Source organism: Eleutherodactylus coqui, chromosome 7, assembly GCF_035609145.1.
Source record: "Eleutherodactylus coqui strain aEleCoq1 chromosome 7, aEleCoq1.hap1, whole genome shotgun sequence".
NCBI lineage: Eukaryota > Metazoa > Chordata > Amphibia > Anura > Eleutherodactylidae > Eleutherodactylus > Eleutherodactylus coqui.
The window spans coordinates 90844628-90867796 of NC_089843.1; the positions used below are offsets into that span (position 1 = coordinate 90844628).

Genomic DNA, 23169 nt, shown 5'->3' on the forward strand with positions numbered 1-23169 from the left:
ATGACCTACATACATACTCTCTATGGGTAGACTGCTCCCGACAATAAGGCATAACATGTCGTGATATGATGGACGACTGGTGACTGGGACCCGAGAAGCTGATCCTGATCTCCAGGCACCTGCACGGCTTATTATGCAATCAAGAGGCAGGAAAAGAGAAGCAAGGTCACATGAGCAGCAGCAGCAGCATCCCCCCTCCCGTCCCCGGCACATCATGCCTCTCTCTAGCTGCCAGTGCTGAGGATCACTACTCGGAGCAAACGCTGCTTCTTCCTGCTACGTCTGGACCACCAACACTTCTAGCAGCCCCTGACCCTCCAGAGCTGGCATCATCCCGGACTCACTGACAGCCTGCATAATCATCTGCAGCAGGAGGGCATGGAGGGGGCACATCATGCCAAGCTGTGTAGTTTGAGCTTCCATGGTCACAATGCTATGCACTGATTGCAAAACACGGGCTCCAAGGCTGGCATCGGTGGCAGGTAATTAAGGCATGCTATGGCTAGTCTTCGGTTAGTCAATGAATGTAAAGGGTAAGAGTTAGGAAATGCAATAATATCCCATTTATGTCTTCTGTATGAGTATAGAGCATGCAGTGATGTACTGAGAGTATGTATGTAACTAGTAATCCCCTTCTGTATGGTATAAGCACAGTATGATATTCAATATATGTTTTCAGTAAGAGTATAGAGGGTGCTATAATATCCCATATATCTTCAGTATGAGTATAGAGCATGCAGGGATACACTATGTACAGTAAGTATAGAATGTGTGGTAATACCTTATGTATGGTATCTGTACAGTATGAGTAGCTGGATACAGTGATATTCCATATATGTAGTCAGTAGCAGTATAGAGTATGCACTATGTATCCAAGTATTGAGTGTGCAGTAATACCTTCTGTATGGTATCGGTAGAGCATGAGTAGCACAGTGCAGTGATGCCCCATATGTCTTCAGTTGGAGTATAGAGTGTGCAATGATACCTTATTTATGGTATAGTTACTGTATGAGTAGGCAAAAGTACAGTGATATTCTATGTATGTCTTCAGTATGAGTATAGAGGGTGCAATAATATCCTTCCTATGTATGTCTTGGATATGAATATAGAGTGCAGTGATGTCTTATCTGTGCATTGAGTATACCTATAGAAGATGCAGGGATACCCCATGTATGTGTTAGGTATGAGTATAAAGCAGTGGCCTCCAACCTGTGGCTCTTCAGGCTATCCTGGAATCAGAGATTGTAGTTTGTAACAGCTGGAGAGCCAGAGATTGAAGACAACTGTTATAGAAGATACAGTAATATTCTGTGCATGTCTTGGGCATGGAGGGTAATGTCATATATCCCATGCATGTGTTTGGTATAAGTGTAGAGGACACAGTGTATCCTATGCATGACGTAAATATGAGCCTAAAGGATGCAGTAATGTTCCATGCATGTCCTTGGTATAAGTGTAGAGGTTGCAGTGATATCCCATGCCTGTATTTGGTATACATGTACAGTAATATTTTATGCATGTCTTCGATATAAGTGTAGAGCAAATGTGTCAAACTCAAGGTCCGCCATGTCGCTTTATGTGGCCCACGACGAGGGCCGGACGCAGGACTATCTCTCCAATTTCTCTGGAGGAAACATCCAATGCTTGGCGGAGGGGGGCAGTGCCAGCACATGGAGCAGGTGCCATCTTGAATTCTGAGCTCCAGCGCACACCTCCACAACATTCTGTTCAGAAACTCACAGGTGATGGCACAGCTCTGAGAGCCCTACCCAGCCACCCTCCAAGGTAGCAAGCTCAGTGCTAAAGAGGTGGACGTGGAGAAACACCATTGTAGTGCATAGAGCTCCAAAGCCAAGTTAAGAAGAAGTTACATTTAGGGCTCATTCACATTGGCGTATGCTGTTTCGGTCCGTGAACCAAAATTGTGTGTATTCACTGTGTATTTGGACCGTCTTACATTTTTTTGCATACAAATTCACAGTTTTTCATGTGCGGAAAGAAAATGTAAGGAGGTTCCATAGATATTTCCAGTCTTCATGTGGAAATATGCAGTGAATACACATGTATAATGCGTATTCCCTGCAGATTAACACAATCCCACCGGCTGTCTGAAATACAGATCAAAATAAGACAAGCTGAGATTTTTTTCACACGCATGAAATAAGTGAAACTCTTATGTCTGAATACCCCAATGCAGAGTCGTAACGTGAAGCTCCTGGGCCCCAATGCAAAACCTGGAACGGGGCCCCCAACTGTAATGCTTTATTCATAGTACTGGGCTTCCTATATGGAGAAGAGAGGCCTTATGGGCCCCCCAAGGCTCCTGGGCCCGGGTGCAACCGCATCCCCTGCATCCTCTATAGTTACGCCCCTGCCCCAATGCGAATCAGTGGTTTCTAAGCTGTCCGTATTACACAGGTAGTACCGAGAGCAAAATATGTCCTTGTGAATGAGCCCTTATAAATAGCCCTTTGAAGGTAACCATAATGCTGATATGGCCCTCGATGAAAATGGGTTTCACACCCCTAGTGTAGAGGATGCAGTTTATCTCATGTATGACATAATAGACATAAATCATACAGTAGTATCCCACATTTGTCTTGGGTATGGGCAAAGAGGGCACAGCGATAGCCCATACATGTTTTTGATATAATTATAGAGGATGCTGTGATATCTCAATGTATGTTGAAGGGAGTTGTCCAGAATTAGAAAAACTTAGTTGCTGCCTTTCAAAAACAGCGCCACACCTATCCACAGGTTATGTCTGGTATTGCAGGTAAGCATCATTGCATTCAATGGAACCAAGCTGCAATGCACCTCACAAACAACGGACAGATATGATATTTTTATTTTTTAAAAGCAGCCATGTTTTTCTAATCATGGACAACTCCTTCAAGTATGAATGTAAAGAATACAGTGGCACAGAATACATGGTATGTGTGATATCATATGTATGTGTGATAGACCTTGTAGACCTTGACCGTGAGTTCGAAACTGCTGTGACTCCCCCCACATGTCTTTGCTATGAATGTAGATTCTTCATGTCCTTTGGACATGATGATGGGGAAATCAGTAACACCATATGCAGATTTGGGGTATGCATTTAAAGAGTGCAATGATACCCTATATATGTATTGTTAGTGTGCATAATACATTGACGCATCATGTATTAGTATGGAGAATCCAATGCCTTCTTTTGCAAGGTATGAGGGTGGAGATGGCAGTTGCACTTTTATATCTTGACTATAATAGGCACGGGAAAATCCAATAATACCAAATAAAAGACAGGTATGAGTGATGAGAATGCAGTGATACCCTATGTATGTTATGGCTATACATATAGAGAGTGTGTCGTTATACCCTATGTATGTTATGGCTATACATGAGGAGTATATAGTTATTCCCTGTGTATGTTATGGCTATGCATGAGGAGTGTGTCGTTATACGCCATTTATGTTATGGCTATGCATGAGGAGTGTGTTGTTATACGCTATTTATGCTATGGCTATGCATGTAGAGTATATAGTTATTCCCTGTGTATGTTATGGCTATGCATGTAGTTATATCCATTGCATGTATTTGATGTGAGTTCAGTGACAGCCTGTCAGTATGTAAATGGATACCAGGAGATTTGACCTCTGAAGCATAGCATGTGTTATTATTACGGTGTACAGATGACCCCCATTGCGATAAATAAAGGTTATTCTAGTCGTAGAAAAGGATATCGAAATGCTGATTTATTTGACCTGAACGGAGGCTTGAGTCCTGGTAGCTGCTAAGTGATTTCTCAGCGTTTATCTGGCACAGATGATGTTAACCGTGCAGGGCATGACCATGTAATAGTCTGGAGATGAGGAGATAATTTAATAGTGGAAATATATAATTAATAGGAAACATTTATAATTCAGTAAGAGTGTTTGGACATTTGGTAAATGGTGTAAGACTCTTGCAGCACGGACGCTGGCAGCAGATGTGTATCCCAATTCAATCACATTTGGGAAATCATTTGGCTGTGGAGTGTCTGCGGCTCGATTGAATGTGGTTGCATTTCTGGGGCTGTGATCAGCATTGTGAGGCTAAAAATATATATATATATTTTTTGTATTTAAGGAACAAAACGTGAAAATTCAGGTGTTTCTAGATAATATGACCTATGGGGATTTGCGGGAGGATTATGATAAAGGGTGCAGTCCAGCAACTACTCTGAGATAAACTAATGTGTAGCTTAGACTTTGTTCACATCATGTGAGCCATACAGCTGAGGCATAGGTTTGGTCTAAAAAGGGAAAAACAAGCAGGTGAACATATGTTTTTGCATTTATCTTTTTTGTATAGTTCAAATTAAGGCTGAATGATTTAATTTAAAATTAAATATCAATTTTTTTTCTCAGTCTTTTCTCGATTTTTTTTTTTTCAGTGTTAATCTCAATTTTCTTCTCTTTTTTTTTTTTCTTTGGTTGTTAAACAGGATAAAAATACCAAGACACCTGTTTTTTCCATAAGGGAATCACATACACAGTAATTTCGGTATACAGAGCCGCACTCTTCAGCTTCCTGCGCACCCCACTTCCGCTAGTCCGATATTGGCTCGACCCACACAGGGCAGGGCTAATCTTGATTTCATGAGTCCGACAAAAGTTAAAATTTTGCCTCAGCAAAATGACGATTAATCAAGTTAATTTGATTAATTGCACAGCTCTAGTCCCAATTAATATGTCCACCGACCAAGGACTAAAGTTTATGTTCAGTTCCATTTTCCTTTCTTTCATTATATGAAGCTCTAGAGTTACCTTCTGAACAGGGTTGACAGTTTACCACCTTACTAAAGCCTCAAATCACTCTCCACCTAGAGACATAGCTAGGAAGGGTTCAGGGGGATCCTGAGTGGGTTTTTAACCCAGGTAATGCATGTTTGCAACTGTAGAGGTGCATCCTAATCATAGTGGTTATACAAAGCCCAATATTACCACTACAAAGTGGTCATATGGTGGTAAATACCAGTTCCACACAGGCCCATTGCATAAATATGATTACAGTACAGTAAAACCCAGTGACGTCCTCTCTGACTGGAGTCGTTCTCTTTTCCTGTCTTTTTGATCTGTTCCAGACCCCCATGATTCCTTCTTCCGGTCATACCTTGTCTCTGCAAACTTTGCAACGCAGACATTTTTGTCTCCTTGCAATTCCAGAACCACACCAATATTTTCCCAATAAAAACAAAGACTGTATCTTTATCTACCCCTAATTCTGTGCCTGTTGCTGCCATGGTGCCCCCATATACTCTGCTTCAAAAATAATATTGACATAACTAGAATTAGTTTCCCTCCCCAAAAAGTGCCACACAGAAGCACGTCTGAAAACAAAGTGCAAGTTAGATAATGCCCCATATTGTGCCGTAGGCAGTTATAGTACACCACACCATAGAAGTGAAACACATAGTAGAGCTGAAGCAGCCTATAGTGTACAATACAAAGAAAGGTAGGGCATGGAACCTATAACTTCCTGCTTTACCATAAGTCACAACTGTATATAGATAGGAGTCCAGGGGGCGGTTGAAATCAGTGACTGACAACCATCTCTCTATAAACAATCATACAGGGGAAGACTGTCAATCACCTAAATCCAGAATGAGCAGGAATTAAAGGGATTGTACCAAGATTACAAGTTATCCTCTATCCATAGAATAGGGGATAACTTGCTGATCTGTGAGGGTGTCACTGATCTTGAGAATGGGGGTTCTGCATCCTTCTTAGGGCTCTTGCACACTTGCGTTTTTTTCACGCGTTATAGCTGCCATTTTTTCACGTGACATCGCTGCTTTTTTTCACGCGATTGTCAATGGGACTTTCTAATGTTCAAAACGCTGGTGCGTTTTTAACATTACAAAGTCCAATTGACAATTGCATGAAAAAAAAGCAGTGATATCGCGTGAAAATAACGCAAGTGTGCAGGAGTCCTTACTGTGGAGTTACTGCACACCCCATAGTGAGAAGGAGACTGAATGGTGCTTCATTCCGTTTAGTGGGACTGTGGAGATAGCCGATTGGCACCGGCTCGAGTATTTCCGTCAGCCCCGTTGAAATGGATGGAGTGCCAATACCTGTGGATAGGGTAAAACTTGTAATCTTGGTACAAACCCTTTAAAATGAAAACAAAATGACAAGCTATGCAGAATTTTTTCCTGGGAAACTATATAACAATCTGCTTGGCTCCTCCCACTCTATAATATACTGCCTGCAAATTGAACTGAATATTCAATGGGACAGGTTCCTTTTAAGGGCAGCTGATCTAAAACTAGATCCAGCAAAAGCAACCTTGGTTTTAGCTTTATAATTTCTGCTAGCAGACTAAAGATCAATGTAAATATCTCCTCCCATATAGATGGGTCATGGGTGCAATCCCACCACATGTGCAGTAGTGTACCTTGCTGTAAATAGCCCATTAAGCTAGTTGATGGACACGATTCTATATTTTTGACGAATAATGCCAACGCAATTAAATCACACATACAATCTCCACGTGGTTATTGCACTTCACATATTTTATGGACTCTATCATGGCCTTCTGACAAGCCTTTATGCAAAAGGAGATGCCTCCTTTCTCTGTCCAAAGGAGCAGATTTTTTTCTTCTACAGTTGAGGATTGTTTTTATTTTTTTTTATGCTATTAGGATAAGGTTCTACACAGTGGTAAACCACATGTGGTCAATGCCCTTCCCTCCCATGGCCACCAATGGGCAAAGTACTTTGCTATTACAGACGCTCCCCTACTTGCGAACAGGTTCTGTTCCAGGAACCTGTTCGTATTCCGAACAAATGTCTGTATGGAGCGGATCGCGGGTGGATCCCGCTCCATACAACGTTGGGTGCAGGCTGTTCTTACAGCAGACACCCAGCAGCTACAGTTCCGACGAACTGCGTCGCTTGTCGGAACTGTTTTTAAATACCGCTGTCAGAGCGGTATTTAAAGTGTTAGCAGTTTCGATGAGCGGCGCGGCTCGTTAGAACTGTAGCTGCTGGGTGTCTGCTGTAAGAAACAGCTGGCACCTGACGTTCAGGGGGCCCGTACAGTGTCCCGTGATAAGATCGCGGGACGCTGTGCAGTTGCTAGACAGCCCTGGGACCTTCTGAAAGGCCCCAGGGCTGCCTATGCAGAGTGCCTATCAAGCGCACGGCTTGATAGGCGCTCTGCATAGGCAGCCCTGGGGCCTTTCAGAAGGCCCTAGGCTGCCTAGCAACCACACAGTGTCCCGCGATCTGACCGGACAGGCTTCTATCAGGTTTGATAGAAGCCTGTCCGGTCCCTGCACAGTATGATGTAATGCCATAGCATTACATCATACTGTGCAGGACAGATTGTTCGTATCTTGCAAAGTTCGTAAATCGAATGTTCGCAAGTCGGGGACTATCTGTAGTACCCTTTCTATCAACAAAATCTTCTGGCTGTTGGCCATGTGGGTGGGCTTTTGGCCTTATGCTATTTACATCCTCACTGATCAATATGAATTTCACTGACTAGACGCCTAAAATAATACATTTTATTAGATACTAGCTAAAAATCGGGATAATAGAAAAATCGCCCATCCATGGCCAAACAAACACAAAAAACAATCAGGAGACTAGTGTTATACACACTGGTCCCTGCGCATAATTCAGCAATGAAGCCCCTATGTCTAGGAAAAAAGGAGGAAATGGGTAAATTATATTTCAGTTTAATAACCAAAGCAAATTTTGACGCGCTAGTAGGGTCTGAAATTGCAGCCAGCAGTGATTTGGACTAGAAGACCCGAGCACTGATGTTTACTACAGTTTATGCGCTAATTAGGTCTACTGTTCATGCTCATTATGTTATGGGCTGAAAGGTCCCAATTTGGCTACTAACACTAACGGGCCAACGCGTTTCAATAGAGGTATAATCTTCAGGGACCTAAATACTCTAATACAGTGTTAGGCCTCATGTCCACGGGCAAAAGATGATTTTAAATCCGCAGCGGATCACCCGCACGCGGATCCGCACCCCATAGGGATGCATTGACCACCCGCGGGTAGATAAATACCCGCGGATGGTCAATAAAAGTTAATTAAAAAAAATATGGAGCTTGAAAAAAAATGGACATGCTCCATTTAAGCGGGTCTCCCGCGCGGACGGCTTCCGCAGGCTTCTATTGAAGCCTATGGAAGCCGTCCGGATCCACGGGAGACCTAAAATAAGAATAAACTTACCCGCAGCGGACCGGGCAGGTCTTCTCTTCTTCACGACCGGATCTTCTTTCTTCAGCCCGGCAGATGTGCCCGGCGCATGCGTGCGGCACGCTGCCGGCGTGCCAAGCACATCCGTCGGCCGAAGAAAGAAGATCCGTCCGTGAAGAAGAGAAGACCTGCCCGGTACGCTGCGGATAAGTTTCTTCTTATTTTAAGCGCTCATGTCCACGGGGCAGGAGGGACCCGCTACGGATTCTCCATGGAGAATCCGTAGCGGGATTGATTTTCCCCGTGGACATGAGGCCTTAGAATAATGTCCTGATCGTGGTATGTCCCAGATACAGATGGGTATCCTACCCCACGATCAGGAAAGGTGGTATCAATTAGAACTAACTACCATCTGAGCAGAGTCCACACTCTCTTTCAAGAGCTTGCCCCAAGTGTAACCACAGTGTCCTAGCATTAGCAAGATAATGAAAGAAATAACCAACAACCCTGATAGTGGATTGTCAGTGCAACTGAGCTGTCCCATTCTGTCTCCTTTTATATCTTCCCAAGGTGCAGCCTCCTGGGGGTGTGTATCCCAAATCGGCCAATAGATGTTACTCCTCATAATGACATCACTCTTAACCACCCTCTATTCATGTGATATACAAATCACATGGGTTGTAGTTATGGAAAACATCCATACACATCTATGTGCCCAGTTTCTTTATAGGAACATGTCCCCAGATCTGCCACAGTACTGTCTAACCATAAGCGGCCACATGACAGCGGGCGCCGCTGCCAGCGGACATCTGCCACACACCCCCAGCAGGCACTCCATATCATAGTCATGATGGATATGCTGCAAAGTACCTGCCGGGGGCACACAACAAATGTCCACCGACAGGGGTTCCCACCACCATGCGACCGCCCCTGACGACCGCCCCTTTCCATAACTAACAATGACATCTGTGAGGCAGCCTCTGAAGAGACAGGTTGTGTCCGGGTGAAGTTGTTATGTTGGTCTGAACTGGATGGAGAAGAAAATTAGAATGCTAAGTAGGGACTATGGATATTAAAAAGCAAAGAGCCAAAGACATCTGTGAGGCATCCTCTGAAGAGACAAGTTGTGTCCAGGTGAAGTTGTTATGTTGGTCTGAACTGGATGGAGAAGAAAAGGAGAAAGTAGAGAGGAGGTCATCTGTTAGTCACAGTATCATTGTTTATTCTGTCTGTAGAGTGATAATGAGTAGTAGCATACTGTTTGTGATCTGACAACACCTATCATATTTTACCATTGTTCAGGTTGACTTTACAGTTTATCCCTTTATTGATCTTATTCTGGTTCTGTATTTATGTACCAAGCTTGGTTCTAATCCTATATTTATGTACTGAGCTTGGTTCTGGGGCTGTGCTAATTTAATAAACTGTTCTAGTATTAATGATTGCAATAATATACAGACGAGTCACATTATTATCACCACAATCGCTGTGTGCTGCATGGACAGCAGCTAGACAGATAGTTGCTGGAGGGTGCGTGGCGAGCTGCTCCACTGTAGTGTTTTCATTGGCCCTGATGGAACGTGATGCTCTGCAGTTTCCACATTGGTTGTTCCCAAAGTTGCTATTTGTCCACTAAGGATAGACTTTTACCACTAACTGCGCTGTTTGATAAATGCTGCCACCCTTGGCCCAAATAATTATATATATATATATATATATATATATATATATATATATATATATATTGCTATTTGACTGAGCAGCAGAACGGCTCGGAGTGCCCTGCTTATGCAGGAGACTTTAGAGCAGAGTCCAATTTTCCCTGTACAACTCCTTAGTTTTAGGCAGCACGGAATCCATGTACCGCCATATGGTGCTTTGGCAGTACCCCATGTTCTAATATGGTGAGGGGAGGGACACCTACTTTATAGCTGCTTCATAGAACATACAGCTATATTATGGCATTGGGTATGAGGCCGGCCCCATGTTGTGAAGCTCTGCTTTTAGGCTCAGTGGCCCACTATGCCAGCCCTGTATGAACAACTTCACTCCCATAAAGATGTCTGTAGTCAGCTCATAAAAGCAATAACACTATCGTAAATGTGATTTATTAGATGAAACAGTGGTAAAGCGATTAAAGATTTCTGGATTTGTGTTCCTGTAGGCTTTGTCATGTTCACTCAGAAGGATATTAAATTTTATATTATAGCTGTAACATAGGAAGAAATTGGAATTTATGTTTTGTACCCTGCAGCCCTAATAATTGTACCTTTTTCCTTAAAGGGAGTCTGTCAGCTTGAACATTCTGTCCAAACCCGCAGGCGTCATGTTATAGAACAGGTGGAGCTGAGCAGACTGATATATAGTTTTATGGGGAAAGATTCAGTATAACTTGTATTTTATACATTTAAACCTCTGCTCATTCTGAGCTGAACAGTCCAGTGGGCGGAGCTATCAGTGATTGGATGTACAGCCATACACAGCTGTCAATCACTGATAGCTCCGCCCACCGGACTGTTCAGCTCAGAAGGAGCAGAGGTTTAAATGTATAAAATACAGGTTATACTGAAGCTTTCCCCATAAAAGTATATATTAGTCAGTTCAGCTTCTCCTGCCCTATAACATCATGCCTGCAGTTGGACAACATGTTCAAACTTACAGGTTCCCTTTAATAATATAACATAGTATATTAGGCCAAAAAAAGACATATGTCCATCCAGTTCAGCCTTGGTTGATGTGAAATCATTTGCTATACAGGTTACAAAGGCTTGGGGAAGGGGGAGGGGTCATGGATGAGCAAATGTTTCTAGTAAGTAAACTACTTATTGTGAAACCATAGATAAGAGACCTAACAACCAACATAAGGGATTTTTTTTACTGTGTGCTTGGTGCAATCTAAAAGTTTTATGTGTTACTCTATTGTTGACCGCTTTGTTCCTGTGCTCAGTTGCTCATTGTGGCAGCCTCAGATGCCCCAATTGCAGTCCACGACAGCTATATACTGTATGGCCTTTAGTCTGCACTAGTGACAGATACCACTTTAACATCAACAGCTACAGATATACACAAAACAGTGACAACCATAAGTGCCCTGTTTAATAGTGACATCCCATAGCAGACCCATATAATTTGCAATAAACTGTCACTTTATTAGAGACACGGACCCTTTCACGATTGGAGACGGGCGCAAATTGTTACTTCCGTATTGAATGTAAATTTTATGTCCTTTAGGCCTCCTTCACACGGGCGACACAGCATCGCCACGAGAAAATCGCAGCGATATCGCATCGCTGGTCTGTGCGATATCGCTGCATCCTCTTGCAGCAATTCTGCGATTTTGTAGCGCTACAAAGTTGCGTGACTTTGTAACACCACATGCGAGGATTTTCGAGGGGTGGCTTGAAATATAAGGCATAGTCTGAAAATAAGTCCTGACTGCAGAAAGAAGAAGAAAAAAAAGTATACTTCACCTAGAAACACTGTCCTGGGCTCCGCTGCAGCTTCTTCCTGGTCCCTTCATTTCTTCGGGCCGGGGATTGAAAAATCCTCCCGATGAATGGCTGTGATAAATTCATCGAGCACTGACTGTGATTGGCTAAGCGTCAGCCAATCAGAGGCAGCGCTTCCACGAGGCAGGGATTTTTCAATCCCCAGCCAGAAGAGATGAAGGAGAATAGTGCCGGAGACCAGGGAGAAGATGCGGCCGGGCTGACAGCGCTTCTAAGGATATGTATACCGTTTTTTCCCCCCCTGCAGTTAGTGCTTAGGTTATGGCTTTAACAGTTGGATTTCCTACTGTCAAAGTTGAATCATATCGCACGAAAATCGCGTTTACATCTGATGCGATGTAGCAGAGACGAAGGCTCCATAGGAAAAGATGGGCTACAAAACCTCACGGGTCGCGTGCATATCGTGGGACTCGCAAGGTTTTTGTGTCGAGATATCGCATGCTACAAAACATTGCATGTGTGAAGGAACCCATAGCAGAGCATGGGCTGTACATACATGCAATTTGTAGCAACGCTACAAAATTGTGCGACTTTGTTGCCGTGTGAAGGAGGCCTTAAGGACAATTATATACATAAAGTACAAATGCAGATCACATAAAATAACATGGGGAATCTGACCTGCTAATGCCAGGAGACCCTACCTGAAAGTGGAGCACTCCTCCTGATGAGGACGACCCCACATCAAGAACCTGGGGCGACCCTGACTTTCCTTAGCTTATGACAGGGAATGTGACAAAAGGTACATGTTACTCAAATATATGAACTACAAATTTACAGGAGGTAAGATGTAACAATGCCTCAGACTAAATGGATCACCAGACAGACTTATCTGAACTGAGACACAGGACTGGACCATAAGCCACTGACTTGACCAGAAACCCCATCAGACTGAGAGTCAATCAAGGAGTCAAACAGGTGTGGCTAACCTGACTAGACCAGATCTTCAAATAGAGAGAACAAACAAGACTGAATGAATAACTGGAGCCCTCATAGAGGAGCAACCAGAATAAATGTACACAGACTAATGCGGATTGGCTGGCTGGGTTGTCCTGCTTCCCAGCCAATCAGTCTGTTCATTCACATGAGAAGTGTCACTATTAGAGATGAGCGAGTATACTCGCTAAGGCACATTACTCGAGCGAGTAGTGCCTTAGCCGAGTATCTCCCCGCTCGTCTCTAAAGATTCGGGGGCCGGCGGGGGGCGAGGAGCGGCGGGGGAGAGCGGGGAGGAACGGAGGGGAGATCTCTCTCTCCCTCTCCCCCCCCCGCTCCCCGCCACAACTCACCTGTCACCCGCGCCGGCCCCGAATCTTTAGAGACGAGCGGGGAGATACTTGGCTAAGGCACTACTCGCTCGAGTAATGTGCCTTAGCGAGTATACTCGCTCATCTCTAGTCACCATCATTGTCCAACACTGAAATGACAGTGAGTATGTGCTGGTATGAAGATTCTGTGAGTTTGGGCTGTGACGTCACCCTGCTCCTGTTCCTAAGTTGGGGCCAGCGCGCTGTGACATGGAGTGAGGAATGTCTCCTTGGCACACCTTGGGTCCTCTGATACCTGTGGATGGTCCCCATGATGAATTGTTGCAGTTCAAAGGAAGTCCAACATGGGTGTTTGTAACAAAGTTGCCATTCAGTGTATAACAGTATCAGACCCTATATGTCGTCCTCCCGTCTTTCCTGCCCATCCTAATCCTTCTGTCCAGTGACATGCCATGATGCCTCTCTAAGGAGATTAGTATGAAAGATACCCTTAGGCCTCCTGCACACGGGCGGAAATTCCGCGGTGGGATTTCCCGCAGAATTTCCGCCCGTGCCCGCTGCCATAGGACTGCATTAGATAATGCAATCCTATGCAGACAGCTGCGATTTGGCCACATGAAAACTTGCACGGTAAACAAATCGCGCATGTCCTATTTCTGTGCGAGCCTCGGAGAGGCCCACACAGAAACGTCATGGCTGACACACAAGCTCTACTTTGCGCATGCGTCGGCTGGGCACCAGCCGGCACATCACAGTGCAGAGAGAGAAGATGCTGGACGGTTGAGTATAAGGTCAGTACCGGGGCACGGGTCGCATCCCGCTGCGAGAATTTGATCTGACCCGGCCGTGTGCAGGTGACCATAGACATATATAGAATTTGGTTGAAACTGATAGCAAGTGTTTGTAATAATAACTATCTCTGCAACTGTCCTAAGAATACATACTGTGATTGTTCTCAGCCAGAGAGTAATCTTGTAGATATGATACCTTTTAATGGCTAACAAAAATACATGATGTAATAATAGCGAGCTTCCGTACCAACGCAGGGTTCTTCTTCAGGCTAATGGATTGGATCTGAAGAGGCATGCATATTTATACACACTTATAACATACATACTTCATACAAGGCACAGATATGGATGTGATTGGTTCGCACTTTAAAAGGAATTCTGCAACAGCAAACAAACTTTTTTTGTCTAGGCACTTTGTTTTCAAGAATACATACAACATGTGTGATATACTTTATAATGCTGGGTAGTGAGGATGTTGTATTATTATTATAACAGCAGTGATTCTTGTCATCAGAATATATTAGGGAATTGCTAATTATCCATCTCCCTTATGTGAGATCCAATCTGTCAAGTTACTAAATTAGACCAGGATTACCCCCGGGCACGATCTAATATGTCTATAGACAGCCTCTGAATCTGGGAAGAAACCTGCCATGGCAATACAAATAAATAGTCCTGGGATATGTGCAGCACGGAGTATTAAATCTTTCATGCATGTTGCTATAAATATATAGCTTCTTCTGTGCTTCCTGATCGCCCCAGACAAGCCCTGTCCTTGATGGACATGTAGGCGTTGTTGTGCCTTTCTCATTCATGCAATTCATTTTACCCTCATTGATTTATTGCTTAGATCTCAGCAATGCACTAGATGAGATAGAAATAATGAATGCAAACCAAGCAGCTCAGACGGCGAGGCACCCATAGAAAATGACACGAGAAAAGACGTGACGGGATCATGGCTCGGACTCAGTAACCTTTTCACCTTGCTAGTGACAGAATGACCTACGTCTTCGAGCTGTTAATTAAATCTGCAATGAAAAACTAATTGTACTTTCTGAATTCTGTATTGTGAACGTGGGGTTGATGCATTTCACATACTGCCTTGTTCAGGAATAGCAGTAAAAAGCGTATTCAGTATACGGACGGATTCACATGAGCGTACGGGTATTTGCGCATAGCGTTTTTGCGGAACGAATGGGAAAGTGACAGCAGGAGCCGATAGGGGAGATGGGAGGCCAACGGGGAGAGTGACAGTGGGGTCAGGATTGCGGAGATGGGAAGCCGCTGGGGGGGGGGGGGGGGGGAGGAACATGGCAGTGGGGCCGGGAGCGTAGATGTCAGAAGGCCAGGGACATGCGTGAGCTGTCAGCTTGGATGTCCGGTACATATGTGTGTCTGTGGAGATGTGTGTGCATCAGCCAATCCGCAGCTGTGCCCGTCACCTTGCCATCCCCTATAACACAACCCATACAACTCCACCCATACTTCCGGTGGAGACATAATGCATCAGTATCGTATTTATGATCACACAGTGGGGTCCACCAGCTGACATCATATTGCTGCCAATGCTGGAGTTATGCCTCATGACTTCTCACTATATACCGGAGGGTTACAGATCACGTGATTGGATCCAGGTGACATCATTGTGCTGCTGACCATGTAATAGGGCCTACCAGCTGACTTCTTCATATTGTTGTTGGTGCGGAAGACATGCATCTACATTTCTCCTGAACATCCCAGATTCTGCTTGACATTTACAGATTTTGGGGACTGTCCTGCTGTCCCGGGAGCCAGGAATTAAATTAAAAAAACAGCCTATACTCACCCCTTTTGCTCTTTCCTTCACTTTGGTCAGAGCTGCTCATGTCTCCTGCTCATTTCCAGGTAGCATGATCATGTGCCATCTAGCAGTGAGCGGGAGACCAGAGCAGTGTGAACCGAAGCAGCGGGAGAAGCAAAAAGTGTGAGCATAGTAGGCTGTTTATTTATTTCATTGCATAAAAGGGGGCATTATTATTGAGTGGGAGCAATGCAAGGGCATTATTACCAAACATGGGCATGGGGGGAACTATTACTGAGAGAGAGAGACTATTGCTGTGAGGGGGGTCAGTAACGGGCACTATTACTGTGTGGGGACACAAGGCCGTGGCTTAGTGTAAAGGGGTGTGGCCTGAAGGTAAAACAAAATACTCCACAAGAATAGTCCATTTTTCCACTGTTGGGAGGTATGGAGCTGTCACTGCTAACTATAGACAGCAGTGTTACCAACAATGTGATTGGATCTAGATGAAGTCATCATGCTGCGACACACAGTATTACCAATCACCTGATCGGCTCCACCAGCTGACATCATCATATTATAGTTTTAGTGATCACGTGAGGTAATCCATTCCCCAGGCTCTTTCTTTCCATTTTATATTCTTCAGTTCTTTTCCATAGAAGGGTCCTCTTAAAGGGGTTATCCAGACAAGATGGGCCCTATACCACTGACTGTGTTAAAGTAACAAAAGGAGTCGTACTTACCTCTCCCTTGCCACAGTGATCAAATGCTGTAGCCCGGCCATCTTCCCAGTGTTTGTTGTGGACGATGATGTCACAGGAAGTCATCTGACCGCTGGAGCCAGTCAGAGGCTTCAGTGTCACTGCCTGTTTTCCTGGCATCGACACTCACACCTAAGCGCCATGATGGAAGGAGTTCAGAATGGTGACACCACAGCTTCTGATTGGCTGCAGCAGTCAGGTGACTTCCTGTAACATCATCTTCCTTAACAAACGCCATGATGATGGCCCCTCTACATGAGTAGAAATCAATTTGCCATTTGGAAAAATCACAGCATGCTCAATTTCTGTGCGGATTCCGCACGGATGGCTTCCATTGAAGTCAAAGGAAGCAATCTGACCTACAGCCCTTCCGCAATGGCATTGCGGAAAGGTTGTGGATCCTGCGTCATCGCCTAGTGATGACACGGGAAAAGCAGGTATTTAAAAAAAAATCAAGCTGTACTGCGCATGTTTGACGGCTCACCATGCAGACCATCTGCAGTACAGTAAAGAAGAAGGAATGTCAGGTACACTCGGATGCCGCCTGGGCACAGGGTCGGATTCCACTGCGGGCTCCAGCATGCAGAATCTGACCCAGTCGTGTGCAGCCGGCTTTACTCTAAATGATTATGACTCTCAAAAATGGAGACCTCTATTGCAGTGCATGGCTACTATGTAATCTAGATGAGCTGCGTTTGACACTTGATCTCACTGTGATACCTCATAGCTTTTCAATGGTGAACCTTATATCTATACAAGTCTTTTCAGAATAATTGGTCTTGTGAGACAAGAAATAGCATTTGTTTTCACATCCGCTAGTCATATGGGAAACACTGTTATCAGCCACCAAGGCCCTGTTGCTACGTACCCGTGACAATGGATGTGCCGGCTATTTATAAAGGTAGTGTGGTGGCGACTGATAAAGGAAGTCATTAAAGGTGTATTCCCATCTCAGCGAAACGTGGCTGAGGTGGGAAAACCAACTGGAATGGGACCAGGGACCAGTGGTAGACATTATGGAAGCAGTTGAGCTAGATGTTCTACACTGTTTGGGCAATTCCAATTCACGTCTGAGAGTCACAGAAACAGCATAAGTCAATGTACAGAAAAAAAGTGGATCCCCGCTCCTTAAGGAATATTATTCGCCAGGGAACGATTGTAACGATCAACTCTTCTTTATTCCTCAATGTACAACGCGTTTCGTCATTAAAATGACTTTATCAAGCAAACAGCATAAGGGTTGCCTAAAACAGCCAGTTCATTTGGTAAATCAGGACGGTTTCAACCTTTGGATAAATTCCACAGCTGTTCTGCAAGTGAAAATACAACTAAATCCATAGCATGTGAGCAGGTTGTTTTAAAGGGGTTTTCCAGTACTGGACAATTGATGATGTATCAACAGCTGATTGGATCCACCAGGGATCAGTTGCTTACTGTACAGAACCGGAAGCCTGTAAGGGGAAAGGGGAAAGGGGAAAAGGGACTTGTTATTTGTATAGCAAGCCAACTATAACAAGCAGGGTACTCATTTTTCCAACCTCGGAAGGATGAAAGCCAGCTACCTGAACCTGAAACCTTCAGGTTGTGAGCGAGAGCTTAGGACTGCATACTGCTGCCTTAACACTCTGCACCACACGAGGCCTATAATGTTATTGCAAGCACAGTTCCCATCATTCATAGAGCTGAGTGTTTCTGGCTCTGTACCCTGACACAGCTGATCGGCTTACTCCTCCCAATCAAGTATTGATCACCTATCCTGCAGATGGGCGATCAATTTTACAGTCTTGGAAAAACCCCTTTAATGGCGTATCCATTGAATATGCCATAAATGCATTAGATGGAAATACCTCTTTTATGGCTAGAGAGAAGGAGGCATTATAGCATGTACGGCTGGAATCTAAGGACTATTTATGACATTGCACCAACTGGTTTTGTTTGTGGAAATAGTCTAGCAGTTCTTCAGGGCCGCTTGAAATTAATTTACTTCCACTTAATTAAATACTGTCCTTACCTGACCTGAATCCGTTGATAAACTAAAAGTACCAATGACTAAATGTTCAATCATTCAGCCTATGTCATCGTAATATTAATGGATTACATAGAACATTTAGGTAAAATAGCATTATACGGTATAGCAGGATTCATGTTCAAGGTCAGCTTGCTTCTCTGATTTTTCTGACAGCTGATTCATAGATGTCAACTAAGGGCCCATTTACACACAAAGATGATCGCTCAAAAGATGGCTTTTGAGCGATCATTTTGCATACCAATTAGTAGCTTATTAATAAGTGTCAGGTGCGGCAGCTATATTTAGAGAACAGCGGGTGGGATGTACTTTAAATACATTCCCTTGTTCTGCTGGGGGGGCTGACAGCTGAGACAATGTTATCAGTGCTCTCTGCGGAGAACACAGTGTTAAGTCCCTGCTATCAGCTTTTCTGCTGAACGATGGATTTTATGCCAAACATAAAATCATCGTTTGGCAGAAAAGTGAAAGATGGGCACATTTACACGCAGCGATTATCGCTCAAAAGATGGCTTTTGAGCGAATTTTGAGTGATAACCGTTGTATGTAAAAGGGCCATTAGATTTCTTTTTAGACTGGGTTCACATGCCGCATTTTTGGAAAATATCACTGCGATTTAAAAAAATTTTTTTTTTATACAGTTTGAGCGAAAACCAGAATTGGATTCAAAGGAATGGAAAATATAGAGGAAGAACTCATACTTCTGAATTCACTTCTGGCTTTTTCTCAAAAAATACACCAAAAACTGCCTTAGTGTTTTTAAAAAAAAAACCAAAACATTGTGTGAAACCAGGCACTCTCAGAGACATCGAAGACACAAGGTCAACCATGTAGTGTCTTCCCTTGTCATATTACTACAGTTCCTCAGACATTTAGACATTTATCTTTCAAAAAGATAGATGTTAGGAAAAGAAAAATCAATAGTTCCCTGTTTGTGCAGAATTTTAAGAGATGTAAATGCAAAAGCTCTCTGATCATTCTAGAAGGTGCGCACAAGCCCGGCACAGTCCTTGAAGGCTACTTGAGGCTCTTGAGCTTCTGCCAGATATATATCCATAAAAGATACTTTATAGTGGTTAAGCTATAACAATGGCTCTCATAAGAATGAATGATAATGACAATGGCCTTGAATAGATGCGAAGAGTGAAATATGTATATTTACTCATATACTGTTGAAGTCATCCAATATTGATGGACAGGGATCACTGCAAGCCCTCTGCAAGCCCTCTAGTCATCTAAATGAAAACCTAAATAATCCGGAGAGAGAATTTTGTCAAGTTAGTTATTCGTTTTAAAGCTCTCATGATATGAATCTAAGTAGTTAAAGGGGTTGTCCAGTTGCAAACTGTTGATGGAGCTATCTGCAGGATAGGCCATCAATAGTAGATTAGTAGGGGCCTACTGCCTGGGATCCCTGCCAATTAGCTGTTCTCTGGACCAGTATGCTTATGCAATGAACTGATTTCTTCAGGAAGTGGACAGCTCTGTTCCCACTGCAGTGGTCAGGTTTTGTGTTAAAGGCCAAGTTCTCATTGAGATGAATGGGTGTAATGCCAAGTATGGCCACTGCAGTGGAAATGGAGCTGTGTAAACTCCAGACATAAACTCCAGGCACAACTGCATCGGCCCAGCAAACAGTGGACACCTACTGATCTATTATTGGTGGCCCATTCTAAAGATATGCCATTAATAGTTTATAACTAGAGATGAGCGAGCACGCTCGGATAAAGCAGTTACTCGAGCGAGCATCGCTCTTCTCGAGTCACTGCAGTCTCATCCGAGCAGGCTCGGGGGGAGGGAGCGAGAGTGAGGGAGATCTCACCCCCCCCCCCCCGCTACCCTCCCCGAGCCTGCTCGGATGAGATTGCAGTTGCTCGAGAAGAGCGATGCTCGCTCGAGTAACTGCCTTAAGATGCTCGCTCATCTTTAGTTATAACTAAACAATCCATTTAAATGGCCTAGTTTGGCCTTCAGTAAAGGTTTTAATTTTTTTATCCCAGTAATCTGACAGTCAGAATGTTTTATTTTACAATCGATGTAGTTGTATGAGCAAATATTTTTTGCAGGAGGGTCACATTTTTCAGTGGAAACATTTTCGGGTACCTAAACTGATTAACTTTTACCAATTTTTTTCAACGGGGTGGGAGAAAAAAACCATTTTGCCATTGCTCCTATTGTTTTATTTTTATGTCATTCATTGCATGGTATAAAAAAACCATTTTAACTTTATTCGACAGTGCGTTACGTTTACGCCAACACCAGATATGTGTAGATTTATTTTATATTTTGATACTTTTGCACAATAAACGTTTGGGACAAAAAATGTTTGCAGCTCGCTCTGAGAGCCAGAAAATGTTTATTTTTCTATCATAGTAGCATCATTAGTGCTTTTGTGGGATGAACTATAATTTTCAATGTTACCAATTTAGGATACATATTGATTAATGTTTTTAAATTTTTTTTAATGGGCGGAGCTACAAAAAAAGGAAATGAAATGTTTTTATTTTTGTGTAATGGTATTCACTGTGTTGCATAAATAACATTTTACCTTTATGATGTGAGAAGTCACAATACCAAATATATATATTTTTTTACTTTTACTACTTGTACACTATATGTGAATTTTTATTGGGAAAATAGACTTTATAATTTTTTTTCTTTTTACTTTAAACCTATTTTTTTAAAATAAACTTTAAGTTGCGATTATTCTTTTCCCACTATTACCGTTCTCTGACAGCATGTAAATCATTGCGACTCACCACGGTGTGACATCCAGCGGTATCGGGCCTCAATTATAAAAACTGTCTAAAAGACAAACCATCTTTGTTCCCCACGGCAATCAATCACAGTGAGGCTTTCATTTTAGCAGAATCATCTGAGAAATGAAAGTTGAGTTGTGATTCGTTGCTCTAGGCAACAAAGAGTTTGTCATCAGTCATGTGTACTTCTGAAAACTGCAAATTTGGTATCCCAACACTTCCCAACACTGAGGATGTAACCATTAATTTTCTTCAAAATAAAGGATTCCTACTAGAGATGAGCGAACGTACTCGGTAAGGCCGATTTCGCAATCGAGCACCGCGATTTTCGAGTACTTCACTACTCGGGTGAAAAGTACTCGGGGGCGCTGTGGGTGAGCAGGGGGTTGCAGAGGTCATGCTGAGGGACCTTGGGGCAGTTTGAAATGGAGAAATAAAAAAGAGCGAAGAATTGTAAGACACCGTAGAGTCATATTCTGTAGCATTTGCTTGGAGGCAGACATCATATGGAGTCATATTTCTAATTAATAAATTGGTTCTGTGTCAATTTTATTTTATTTAGGATAGTTTGGTAGTGGTGGCATGGTAGTGGCATCTAGGAAACACAATAGTACCCTTTAATTATTATAATTTTGTTTAGTCCTATAATACTCCCCTGATTACTCCCATACCACACTGGCAATATTTCTGTATTGCAGTGTATTATTGACAGGCACCCTACATAAGCCCTAATAGACAAATTCACATGGCAGATGCTAGGACCTTTTTTCTTCCCTAACTACCATGACAAACCATCAGCACCCTGTTATCTTGTTGTGTGGATGACAATGGGGTGACAGAGTTGCCCCTCCCTCTTATAGACTCTTTAAATATTGTGGAATTATCTCTGATTGCAGCGATTACAGTGGGATGTCGGCTTTGAGTTATGACCAACCCCGATTGGTATAATAGTACATTAGTTCGCGAGATATATTATTATGTTATGGGGTAGGAATGAACTAGAGGGATTACAAATATGAAATCTACTTGATCTGATTTTGCATTTTGAATGGGAAACATCTCATGCATCCAGGTGATATTCTGTTATGTTCAGCCTCACCTGTGTTAGAGAATGTAACCCAATTTCTGCTAACGGGCACCATTTTTAATTAGTATATAATCTATAACCTGGACTGTACATTGTAGGAACATATTTAGTGTAACAGTAAAACATAACTACATTTTTAAGAATCTTCCAACCCTTTTTCAAGTATACATTTTTCATAAAACATCGCTATAAGCTAAAAGTATAGATCTAACTGTTTCTCTCCAGGCTGGTGCAATTATCCATTGTGAAAAAAGAGACATGAAAAACATTTCTGAAATATGCCAACCGCCATGATCTATTATCAAAGATTGACAGATGGAAAACAACCCATTAGCTGCTCAGCGGGACACTTTATCCTCTGCAGGATATTAAGAATTGAGATCTACAGAGTTAGTGCCCTTAAAGCTAAATAGCAATTGTGATGAAAAGGAAATGATAATCGTCCTCTCATCCCATCGCTACATAAATGACCACTCGGAAGGTAAAAGCTTCTTAATATAATATTCTATCAGTTTGCCAGGTATCACTTTGCTCCCCGTGGCTTAATACTGTGCCGAGAAGTTTTTTTTTACTTAAAATGTTATTCATTGTCTATGTAAGTTGAGGGGGGGGGGGGGGGGGTTCCGTGAACTTTATTGGTTTACTTGCTTGATAGTTTTAACATTCATGTTTTTAAGTACCCAGCTTGTATCATCCATCGCAATCACGGAATAGTGTTAGACTGGTGATACACAACCATATTTTGGACATGTGTTTCCCAGCCTGGCAACGGATATCCTGACCCGAACTCCGAGCATCATAGGAATTTATGCTAATGCATACTTTACAGTCTGTGATGTCCTAAGTAGCAGCTACGGTATGTCCACAACTGACAGGTTACTTACCTTCATTTAGAGTCCATCAGCTCCTCTACAAACTACTCGTATTTGAGCCAAAAATGGACCCCAAAAAATCAACTCATCGGCCAATCTCTCTTGCTGTTCTCCCTCAGTAGGTCTTTTT

The 23169-nt window shown here is 43.1% G+C and overlaps 1 protein-coding gene across 2 annotated transcripts in view; it reads left to right on the plus strand.

Annotated features, from left to right (window-relative positions):
• The first annotated feature begins 248 nt into the window (after positions 1–248).
• Positions 249–23169, plus strand: part of TRMT9B (tRNA methyltransferase 9B (putative)) — a 39237-nt gene continuing 16316 nt past the window's right edge. The window contains exon 1 of one of the 2 annotated variants that reach the window (XM_066574653.1): positions 249–482. The gene's annotated coding sequence lies outside the window, so the exon portion shown is untranslated. Of the gene's footprint in view, positions 483–22567; positions 22649–23169 lie in introns of those variants that run through there. The other variant, XM_066574654.1, reaches the window with a different exon arrangement.